The sequence below is a fragment of the Staurois parvus genome, unplaced genomic scaffold (genome assembly GCF_062004578.1).
Source record: "Staurois parvus isolate SC_StPar_1 unplaced genomic scaffold, SC_StPar_1.0 ptg000075l, whole genome shotgun sequence".
In the NCBI taxonomy this organism is placed as follows: domain Eukaryota; kingdom Metazoa; phylum Chordata; class Amphibia; order Anura; family Ranidae; genus Staurois; species Staurois parvus.
The window spans coordinates 1435492-1448297 of record NW_028317871.1 but is presented as its reverse complement, the minus strand read 5'-3'; the positions used below and the strand labels follow the sequence as shown (position 1 = coordinate 1448297).

The 12806-nt window shown below is 41.8% G+C and overlaps 1 protein-coding gene across 2 annotated transcripts in view; it reads right to left on the bottom strand.

The window, feature by feature from the left end:
• The window catches only part of SNX29 (sorting nexin 29), a 1801773-nt gene that overhangs the window by 375329 nt on the left and 1413638 nt on the right, over nt 1-12806 (bottom strand). The gene's annotated exons all lie outside the window — the stretch shown is intronic.

The window sequence follows — 12806 nt, the reverse complement described above, 5'->3', positions numbered from 1 at the left end:
GTCAATTTAAAGGCAATGGCCTAGCATTGTCAGCCTGCAACAGGAAGTGTTGATACTTTCAGGATTTAGCTGGTACAGTGGTCACATGATCAGAAGCCAGTCCCACTGGCTACTGAATGTTAGTGAGGACCGATAGCTGTCTTTGATAGCTCAGTTTTTGTGCTGGAAGTGCAGTGAGCGGGGTCTCGACACAGGATCATATCAAAGAAAGTTAAGGTCAATTATCCAGCAGACAGTTAAAAGCAGACTTTGACTGATGTAGCTTTCATTTAGCTGCTATCAGTATATTTTTAAAAATACACTTATATGTATGTAGTGTTTCTCAACCTTATTTCGTCAAGACACCCTTTAAAATTATGGACAGTCTTGAGGAACCCCATTCTAAAACGGGGTGCCTCAAGACTGTCTATAATTTTAAAAGGGCATCCCATTCTAAAATGTGAAAAACTATTCTAATACAGTAGTTTTATATAATGCAGCAACATCCACACTTGTAAGACACCCAACATTAGAGGTGATTTTTTCTTCCAAAGCAAATAAACCTTTGCACACTTGGTACTGAGTAGAATTCCAATGTTTCTCTTCTCCCTCAGTTTTTCTCCATCACTGAGCTAATATGACTCCAGCACTGATAGAGAGGGGCAGTGGAGGTTCAAACCATGATGCTGTGCAGGCAGCTGACATCCTCCTAATCAACTGATGATGTCATTGGTTGTCAGGACGCCGGTGGCTAGAAGGTCGTAGTGGTGCGCAATGAAGACCTGTGGCTTTGTGTAACTAAAAGGCAGGTTTGTTCCATCCGTTGACTTATATACAAGTTTTGGGCAATTTTTAGACATTTTGCCAAGGCACCCCTAAAGAAACCTCAAGGCACCTTGGTTGAGAAAGGCTGTCCTAGAGTGATAAGCCAAACACCCTCCTGTTCAGTTAGCATTTGAACGTTCGAACCTAACAAAAGTTCAACTGCGAATTTTGAACCGGGACAACTCACTAAGTGGTATCTTACAGCATCAAATAAGGGGGGGAGGTGCAGCGCTATATAAAATGACAGACACTAATAAAATACAAATGGTAAATAGTGACTTTGTGCAAATAGAATAAAGCCACTAGGTGGTGGCTATAAAGTGACAAAAAGGTGTAAAAATAATAAAAAGAGTCCAAAGAAGGGGTGCTCTTAAGATCCAGGATGATCCTCAGACGTCCAATGATTGGAACAACCAGGTGACAAAGATGTAAAGATTGCGCACTCACCAGATACGCAATCTTTGTGCGCATTTGTATATCAAATCACTGGACCTCTAGGTGTCATCACATTAGGTCTGGTCAGATCTGGTCATGTGGCTCCTGCTGCCTGGCACTCGGATAGATGCGGCTACTCTGTGGCTCTGGCTGGTTATCACCAAAGCTCAAATAAACAGAGAAGGCCACATAGTGTAATATCCTTGAGGTACTTTATTAAGTATATAGGCACGGGATAACAGAAGCAACTCATATGAAAATTTATTGACCCAGATGTAAACAAAGATGGCCGCCGGGGCCCCTCGTGGCGCCGGCGGCGTGGCGTCCAACCTGCTGTAGCCTTCTCTGACGCGTTTCGAGCGAAGGCTCGTATTCATAGGAGTGCAGCTTACAGTGGTGGACGCTAATGACACTGCTTAAATACGGAAGACAGCGCATGCGCAGTATGCCGCGCGCCATCTTCCGTGTGCCGTTTGTCTCCGCGTCAGGCGCCATTTTGTTGTGGCCCAACCTGACGGTGCATGCGCAAATGCCATTATCGGGCACACGGAGATCAACAGCAGCAACAATGCTATGACCACCAGGGACAGATCAAAACAATAATATAGCAATCTAAATCCACTATGTATGATCATAGATGGATATTATTAATATGGACATAGTCAAATATGAATAATTAGTAAACCCATCCAAACTGATGTAAATGACTCATATATGCCATGATATCGATTACCATAATTAATCATAGAGTGCTGAATATGAATATAAAATTATTAATCACAAGGAAATAAAAATACCTAAAAGATTATAATAAAAAATGATAAAAAATGCACCTAGTGATCATGCATATAGGAATCAAGAGGTATATAAATTGATATCAACAATATGTAATCTGTCACACATAAATAGACATGAATAAATAATAAATTGTAGGAATATATAAATAATCCACTTAAGGGTTATACGCCTACACAGAGATAAAAACCAAGAACATAAACCCTAACAATTTAACCAAAAAATCACATGATAATAAAAATAGCAAAATATCACATACACCTAAAAAGACATTAGTGCACATAAATATTAAAGTGATCAATATAAAAATTGCCTGGATAACACGGAGAAAATACCGCTATGATGTCAAAAGGAAGAGACCGTGTAATACCAAAGAAAAAAATGCATGTATATAATAGGATCAATATAGAAGAGGTATCTAGATAGTTAGAATCAACTGTTATCAATAAAGCTATTGATATCCAAATAAAAAAAGAGCAGTCTCGCGAATGGAAACAAAATGGATATTCCAGGTGGACTGTATGCGACCAAAGGGACTTAATATAGAACTGGATATCAATAGCTTTATTGATAACAGTTGATTCTAACTATCTAGATACCTCTTCTATATTGATCCTATTATATACATGCATTTTTTTCTTTGGTATTACACGATCTCTTCCTTTTGACATCATAGCGGTATTTTCTCCGTGTTATCCAGGCAATTTTTATATTGATCATTTTAATATTTATGTGCACTAATGTCTTTTTAGGTGTATGTGATATTTTGTTATTTTTATTATCATGTGATTTTTTGGTTAAATTGTTAGGGTTTATGTTCTTGGTTTTTATCTCTGTGTAGGCGTATAACCCTTAAGTGGATTATTTATATATTCCTACAATTTATTATTTATTCATGTCTATTTATGTGTGACAGATTACATATTGTTGATATCAATTTATATACCTCTTGATTCCTATATGCATGATCACCAGGTGCATTTTTTATCATTTTTTATTATAATCTTTTAGGTATTTTTATTTCCTTGTGATTAATAATTTTATATTCATATTCAGCACTCTATGATTAATTATGGTAATCGATATCATGGCATATATGAGTCATTTACATCAGTTTGGATGGGTTTACTAATTATTCATATTTGACTATGTCCATATTAATAATATCCATCTATGATCATACATAGTGGATTTAGATTGCTATATTATTGTTTTGATCTGTCCCTGGTGGTCATAGCATTGTTGCTGCTGTTGATCTCCATGTGCCCGATAATGGCGTTTGCGCATGCGCCGTTGGGTTGGGCCACAACAAAATGGCGCCTGTCGCGGAGACTAACGGCACACCGAAGATGGCGCGCGGCATACTGCGCATGCGCTGTCTTCCGTATTTAAGCAGTGTCATTAGCGTCCACCACTGTAAGCTGCACTCCTATGAATACGAGCCTTCGCTCGAAACGCGTCAGAGAAGGCTACAGCAGGTTGGACGCCACGCCGCCGGCGCCACGAGGGGCCCCAGTGGCCATCTTTGTTTACATCTGGGTCAATAAATTTTCATATGAGTTGCTTCTGTTATCCCGTGCCTATATACTTAATAAAGTACCTCAAGGATATTACACTATGTGGCCTTCTCTGTTTATTTGAGCTTTGGTGATAACCAGCCAGAGCCACAGAGTAGCCGCATCTATCCGAGTGCCAGGCAGCAGGAGCCACATGACCAGATCTGACCAGACCTAATGTGATGACACCTAGAGGTCCAGTGATTTGATATACAAATGCGCACAAAGATTGCGTATCTGGTGAGTGCGCAATCTTTACATCTTTGTCACCTGGTTGTTCCAATCATTGGACGTCTAAGGATCATCCTGGATCTTAAGAGCACCCCTTCTTTGGACTCTTTTTATTATTTTTACACCTTTTTGTCACTTTATAGCCACCACCTAGTGGCTTTATTCTATTTGCACAAAGTCACTATTTACCATTTGTATTTTATTAGTGTCTGTCATTTTATATAGCGCTGCACCTCCCCCCCTTATTTGAATATTTTCAGAAGGTTATATATGGTGCCTTTTTTGGTGTACAGCTGCTGTGTTCTTTGTCCAAGCGCTCACTAAATTCCACTTTACTGAATCTTACAGCATCAGTGTATGCAGTAAGATACCGCACAGCTATAACTAAACTAAAATTAGTTATTTTTTTTAAATACGCAGTATTTTAGGAGTGAAAACATGCTTTAATGTTTCCCACTTGTGGGTTCCCCACGGACAGCTGAATGTAAAAATAATTGCCAGCAATCAAAAATTTAGCAAAAAAACGGCGTGGGGTTCGGGGGGGGGGGCATACTTACCAAGCCCTTCAAGTCTGGCATTGATTTTGAGGGGAACCCTTATCCGAGCATGCAGCTCGTCAAGTCAGGAAAGGGGGGGATGAGTGAGCGCCCCCTCCTGAACCATACCAGACCACATGCCCTCATCATGGAGGGGTGCTTTGGGGCAGCGGGACTCCCCCCAAAAGCACCTTGGCCACATGTTGATGGGGACAAGGGCTTCTTCGCCATGTGGCCGGTGGTTGTGAGGGTCTGCGGGTGGGGGGCTTATTGGAATCTGGAAGCCCCTTTTTCCCAGCCCTCCCTCCCATGGGAATGAGAATGGAGTACATGGTACAGCTACTCATTCACAAAAAAAAAAAAAAAGTGTAGTGTAAAAAATGGCAGTCTTTGACAATCCTTTATTAAAAACAAAAATAAAAAAAGTCCTCCCGAAGTAGATCCAACGTCATTCAGGTGCCTGCCACCACTGCCAACTCAAAAAAAGAAAAAAGACTCCGCTCTCAACGCTGGCTCCTGGCCGTCTGACAGCTCCGCCGCCCTGACAGTTCTTAAATATCTAAGGGGCAGGGCCACCTGGTGACATCAACTCGGTGACCCCACCCCCTTGTGATGTCATCATGTGCTGTGATTGGCCAAAGAATTGCACCTGACCAATCACAATGCACTGCCAGAGTGCTGTGCATTGTGGGGCACGGTGAGCCAATGTAGAGGGGAATTCCATTGGCCACTAAGGCAAGGAAGCATTTTTCCATGGATCACCAACGTAAAGAATACCCTACAATTTTTGCTGTCTGCATTTCTTTTCTGCCCAATATTATTCTTTGTTTCATTTCATTAATATTACTGAAAGCAAAGTTATTATATAGTGTAGGGAAGTGGGATTATATATTATCCACTCTGGGTGACAAATATGCTCGGTACATCACATTACTTACTCCCTTATCATATCTCCAACTTTCTGATGATGCTAATGTACCATGAGCTGCAGATATAGTAATATTTAGCAGTGGTCCTCGAGACCTATGAATAGGAAAATTATGTTGCTAAATTTCTAAAGAGGACAGTAGTGAAACAGCCAAAGCTAGTTACAAAGAATCACTAAAGACACAAACTGCAGCATAACTAAACAACAATACCTATAGTATAAAATTTAATTTAGTAGGTTTGCTTAAAAAAGACAACTTTTGTTTCATAGACTATATATAGTACATCCTACATAAACAATGTGCAATGTATTACTATTAAAAATTATCCTTTTAAGTATCTGACCATTATTTTCTGTAACTAGAAAAAAATTTCCCTTTGAAAAAATAACAGAAGTGTTTGCTTAGTAAATATTTCCCCAATTGTCTGCAAAATCATGATCTCTGACTGACTAATTTCTTCTTAAAGAAGCCTTCTAAAGCTAGCCATACTCTTCTCAAAGTTTGGCTGGTTCATGAAATTTGCTTAGTGGGTGGCCTTGTCAGCCACCTCCCTTCTGAAACCCCTCAATTTAAAAATGAAAAAAGCCATGTGGAAAATTTTCAGTGTAACTAATCAGATACAGGTGCTAGTCGGGTATTTCGACATCCAGAACTTCAAATTCCTGAAATTAGAATTAGATGTTTCAGATTTGGTGCAATGATTAGAACCTTATTAAGGAGTATGCAGGTGAAACCTGTATTATCTAAACCTCAGATATCTACGGTTTAGTGTTCTCTTTTATTTATTTATTTTCTATTTATTTGCTATTAATGTGTGTGGATCAAAAGGTCTATAGGGTACCAAAGATTTATGCAATGGTGTTTAGAACCATTCACATAAAATCCTACCCCAAAGAAACTTGCAATCTGATGTCACTGTTAGAGTCATATACACACATTTAGGACCAATTTGAAGGGAATTGAAGGGAAGCCAATTAGCATATAACTTTGTTTTTAGGTTGTGGACGTATACCAAAGCATCAAGAGTTAGAAAAAGTACATTAGAGAAAAATGCAAGCTCAAAACGATGAGAGAGTGGTGGTTGCTCCTAGGGAGTCAATAATGTTGCAAGGCAAAAGGTGGGAATCCTTTAAAAAAATAAAAATCTAGAAAAAGACTGGAAATATTTTTAACAGTTTGTTAAAGCCAAAAAAAGACACAAAGGCCCTGATTTACTAAGAATCAAGTCTACCAGCAGACGCTGAACATTCAGGCAGACTCAATTCAATCAATTAAGATCTGTCAGTCCTCAGAAAAGAGTCTAGCAAGCTGATTGGAAAAGAGTCTACTTTCTAGGCACAATTCCCTTACTAAATACACAGTCTGGTTAGACACATTTCTAGGAGCAATGCTGGATATGGTCACTAGGTGGTGCACAAGCACGGGCTTTGTCCTGTTAGCGGTTTTATGTACCAATATAATGATATATCTTCATTCTCTTTAATCATGTAACTATTCATGTAACTAGCCACTGGCTTAGTGGTTAGTACTCAGGACTTACAGCACTTGGGTCATGGGTTCTAATCCCAGTCATGGCTGCACCTGTCTGGAGTTTGCATGTTTTCTCTGCACTGGTGTGTTTCTGCCAACACTCCAAAGACATGCTGTTAGGTTAATTGGGCATAGTATATGTCTGAGTTTCTGGCCTTAGATTGTAAACTCCTTGACAGTACAAACTATTGTGAATGGACAAAATATGGAGGTCAATTTCCAGGGTTCTGTCAATGCCAGGAATATTGATCAACCAATTAAGATTTTGGCTACTGACTAGAAAGTGGAAAGGGAGTGAAACTTACCTGCGTCCTGTTCTTCTGACAAGTTTGAAAATTTCAATTTTCCTTCTGTTTATATTTCATTGCAACTTTGTTTCTCTTCTCCTAAACGTCTCTCCTTATACAACTTGACCCCCTCCCCCACCCCCATTGTCATCACCTGTTTCATCTGCAAATCTATGTATCACCGCCCCACTCTTTTTATTTAACTATTTATTTACTGATCACGTTAATGTGTCTCATTTCCTATCACCTACAGCTCAAATCTAGCATTATTATAAGATTCCTAATTGTATCTCACCACTAGTCTGATTGAATTCACAATTCCTGGTCAGTCGCTTTCCCTTACCTATAATAACCTTTAGGGCCAGTTCACACTACATGTGTTTCAGTTGCTTTTTCTGTATCCAAAATGCACAGAAAGAAGGTTATATGGTTGTCAATGTCATAGTTCACATCAGCGATTACAATTCCAGTGCGTTGCATGTGCTGCCAAAAAATTCGAACAGGCTGCATTGTTTATGCATAGAACTGTACTGGAACGCGGTAAAACGTCCTGGAATGCACTAAAACACACATGCCCCTAATTAAATTGAAGAAAAAGAGAGGGGGAGAAATTAACTGGAATGCATAAAAAATGCACTGGAACAAGTCAAAAACACATCCAAAATGCACTGCAACACGCTAAACATGCATCAAAAAAGTGCATGCAAAAACGCATCTGGAACACATCTAGACTGTGTTTGTATAGTGTGAACTGGCCCTTAGGACTTGTTCACACCATTTGTGGTGCAGAAACATATACAAGAGCATGCATTGTCCTGCACAGCAAAGAAATGCAAACTTAATTGCACCTCCACAAGTCTAGCAAACACAGATGCATTCACAGCCACCAAAATGCATGGCACCACCCTTATGTGCGGTCAGGTGCAACACACTTTTAAAATAATATGCCGGCAGTATTTTTGCATGTTCCCACACATTAGGCAGCCCATTGAAATTAATGAGCTGAGGAAAAAAAAAGTAAAAAATGCCACATTCGCACAGGTCCTCTGGCCTGTACAGCATGAATGAGCGGGTTGTTCACGTGGCTGGAGCCACCTGTTACACTATGGGGACACAGCAGCTGTATGAACGCAGGTTTTAATTTGACAGGTGTGCATGCGTGGGGAAGTGGCCCTAAATGCTCACTGCCTGTATTCAGGGCTGTACACCTGCACCCATATGCTTGTCAAATTAGGACCTGCAGAATTTCCATAGTGTAACATACTGTAGATTGCCTGCCAATGGTGACAGCCACAAAAACAAACCACTGATTCACACTCTACAGGCCACAGCACCCATATGAATGAGCCCCAAGACCTCAGTTACACACACAGCTTTATTTATTAACTCAGTACAGTTTTATCATTTAGATTTAACAGGAAATTGGGTTGGGATTGTGTCCATTAACAATGTTTTTTGTGTATTTTTGCCATAAATATAATTTGGATATTTTTTCTGGCGGTGGGGGGCTGTCAGGTAGGCTGTACGGGGCCCCGTGATATCTAACAGTGGCCCTGGGTGTATGCTTGTGTCTGTGCCACGTGTATAGTTAGGAAGAGCAATAACTTCTTCTATGGAATATTTTGAACCTCTGCTATGTACCTCAATGTATCTAGGAATCGGACACGTTTTCAACTGAAAATACAACAATTATTAGTAATGTTTCCTCTGCAAATGAGGATCAGCTCCTTGGTCGAGAACAGCGATAACGCCATGTCCAGATGTTGTCTGGAATTCCACAAAAGAATGATTTGCAAAGCCAAAAAATAGATTTGCAAATTGCCACTAAACTCTCCTAACAACGCTCCCATCCACTAACACTCCCCACTACCACTTCCGGGTGCGTATGAATGTCCTTCCGCAAACGTGATGATGTATTTCTGGTATGACAGTCGCTCTAGCACCTCCTCCAACAACTGTCTTGGCGATTATTTGTGCACCATAGCAATTTTCCATGCGGCTCCATTGTGTATATGACATTCGAGAATATATTTTTGCAGCTCTATTATGTATTTGGCATTGGTGAATAAATGTTTGCCGGTAAAGGCCCAAAGTCAAGATAAATTGGGGGCCTAATTTATTACTGTTAAGAGGATTGTAGAAAAAGAACAGCTAGCTGCACATTGAACACGACTTATTCATTGGTACATAACATTGTCTTGTGGTGCAATAGGGGGCTTTTGGTTTGTTAGTTTGGACATACTTGCATATGTGCACTCTAACAAGCTAGATTTGGGCATATTATATAGCTCGCAAAATATAAGTGTTATGGGTGCTAGTATATTGAACTTAAACATGAAATACCCCCCCCCCCAAAAAATACATAGTCCAAACATTTATTGATCAAATACATATTCCACATTTATTTGGACAGTAGCAACAAGTAGGTACAGTCAACTTCTTGGTTGGAGAATAAAAAGCAGGATTGATGTTGCTAAAATAGAACAGTCCTGCTCATAAGAGTTTACAATATAAAAGATTATACTTCTAACGAACTGTACTTTCACAGCTTAAAGCAGGAAACAAACAGTTAATATGAATCAAGCAACATTTTCAGGGCCATAAAATTAACACACACTATCACTTAGTAGGATTATCTATCCACAAAACAGGCTCCAGATCAAAATATCAATATAAAAATACATAAAGTACCAAAATAACAAACACCTCCCACCTCCCCAAACATTACCACCACCAGTACCACCACAATAGCCCAGTATGAGGCCAATTTTGTTGATGGCGCTCCAAAAAGAAAGCAGAAGACCGGCACAGCCCCGCCCCCATCCACCGCACATAGGTAGCGTCACGGCGCGTTAGCTGCCGCTAAGCCACGCCCAGTGCCCGGCCCATACCGTTCCCGCCCTTCTATCACCCGGCGGCAGGCGTCCTGTAGACTCCACCACGTGACCAGTCCGTCCATGCTACTGACAGAACACCGGCCATAAGCGCGGAGGATGTATCGGGCAAGGAAATTGTTCCTGCATTTTTACTTGAGTCACATTTCCTATAAGGGCAAAGAAAACAGTTATTTATTCATACCACCTGCCTGATCCAGCAACATTAAAGATTCCAGAGAAGGAAGATCCTGTATCCAGGCACCTGAACCCACCTATCCCATAACGGGACCTCTGGCCAGCTGGATCTTCTTATCACCCCGTGTGCTCCTGTTACTACCACCCACTCAGAGGGAGGATTATCTTGTGTGTTCCTGACCAGACCAACCAGCTAGAGGGAGGATATCTTCCCCCATCCCAGACCAGACCCTTAAAGGAGGCTTCTGTGGATTTTTCTTAATGCACATTTACATTGTGCATCTGGTGAGTGCACAATCTCTCTGCATTACTTGGAACATCACTGCGGATTTTAAAGGGGAACACTACATATGGACTATCAATAAGTTTTTGGTTGCAATACAGAACATTTGTTTATATTATTTTAGAATCATTTTATGACTGCTTCATTGTCTTTTTAGTCATTTGGAATAATTTTCTACCTTAATTTACTGATTAGCGCTGCACGTTTTCTTATGACCCGCCGCAAGACCCCAGGGAATCCAGGGAAGATGACCAGCTTCTTCTCTGCAATTACAACATGCACCCAAGATGGCGCTGGCTGCACAGAAAACGGCTTCTCAGCACAGCATGGGAAGAACACAGGACTCCAGGCAGCATACCACCCAGACTCCAGGCTGAAGGGATAACTGTACCCAGGGGACCCGGGTGAGTTCCCCCCCCCCTCCTGTGCCTCACATCCAGCAGCCCTGCTAAATCCAGGCCCAGACTGGACACGGGATCACCCCCTGACAGGCAATCCTCTCCCCCAGCCACAATTCTGACAGAAAATGCTCCATCTTTAATTGAATCCTACCCTGCTTCTGACCAACCTATCACAGATTTCCATGCAAAACGTGCTCCTTTCTCTGCGACAAACACTGCATAAAGACCTGACAATGTCATTATCTCATATCTCAAATACGGTTCAAATACATGAAAAAATTATCCGCCATATTGAGAACAAATTGGGAGAAATGTGTACCGCACACAATGACCTCATAGATGCACACACAGACCATGAGGCCAACATTGAACAAATTAATCTCAAATTGGCAGATTTAGAAGATCGCTCCAGGTGAAACAACATCAAATTCCGTGGCATCCCAGAATCCGTCACTACAGACGCCATAGTCCCATATATTCAACAATATATGAAAAATCTCATCACTGCCCTCACAGACGTGGAATTGGCTATAGATCGAGCACATCAAATCCCCAAACCTTCATTTCTACCAGCGACGGTCCCCAGAGATACACTGGCGCGTATACATTTTTATCACGTGAAAGAAAGAATAATGATTGCAGCAAGAAATTCTACCTCCATTCCCTCAGCCCAAGCAAACATCAAATGGTTCGCAGACCTATCCAAAGCCACACTCTTTAACCGTAAAAAGCTTGTCACCATAACTAAAGCTTTATGGAATAATGGGATTGGATACCAATGAGGCTTCCCTACGAAACTAAATGTCAAACACCAAGGTAAATTTTACACAATCAAATCTCTAGAAGCAGGCATCGAACTACTGAAAATGTGGAACATCATCCCATCAGACTCCCACCAACCAACATCCAACCTGCCACAACGGATGGAAGCAGAATGGTCATAACCCTCCACACAAATATATTTTCTTCTTGCCCTACACCTTGGGTCTCACTCACTAAAGCATAAGCTGAGTGTCCAAGATGGCGACCGGAGCGGATGTCTGCTCCTGAGCTCCGGCGCCCTAAAGTTAAATCCGCTGCCATTCAGGCGACAGCGGGCCTTACACGGCCACCGGAGGCTCTGTGGACTCTGCCTGACATCTGAGGAGGGGTGCCGGGCATTTTTGTCTCCCCTCCGGCCATTCGGAGTTCTGGACGATTTGCGGCCTACCGCGGCGTGTGAAGCCGGTTGAAGGTGTTTGTGAACTACCTGGACGTTTCCCAAAAATGCATCGTACTCCACACACCAAACCCAAACACTGGGCCCAGCAGCAATCCCCTCCGCATAGCCACACTAGCAAGCTAACGCCCAGCCCCCCAGAGCCTGATGACATCATGCAGCTTACAGAGGATCCTGAGTCGGATGGCAATAGTCAGCAGCAGTTCCCATTGGGACTGACCGGCCCTCTCATAGTGTGAGAGGAGATTACAGTTGCCTCTTGTAAATTATCTTCTGATCTGGTAAGAGGCCTAAAAGAATTGGGCCATCGTGCCCATCAACTAGAACAACATATGGCTCTGGCGACTACGGTCTTGGAGGGCCATGAACAGGAGGTGGATGATCTGCATGCTGAGCTGGACACTTTAAAAGATAAATTGGAAGATGCTGAGAATAGAGCCCACAGAGATAATCTCCGCATTCGCGGGGTCCCTGAGGTAATCACCGATCTACAGGGTACTGCTACCGCTCAATTCCAGGAACTGGCTCCTGAGATCCCCTTGGAGCAACTGGAGTTTGACCGTATCCACAGAGCTTTAGCTCCTAAACCCACGGAGGGCCCTCCCAGGGACATTATCATTAAATTCCACTTTTACCACACTAAAGAGCGTCTATTACAGGCGGCTCGGAATCGTCCGGCTTTGGAATTTCGGGGTCACTCTATTCAGCTATTTGCAGATTTGTCCCCGG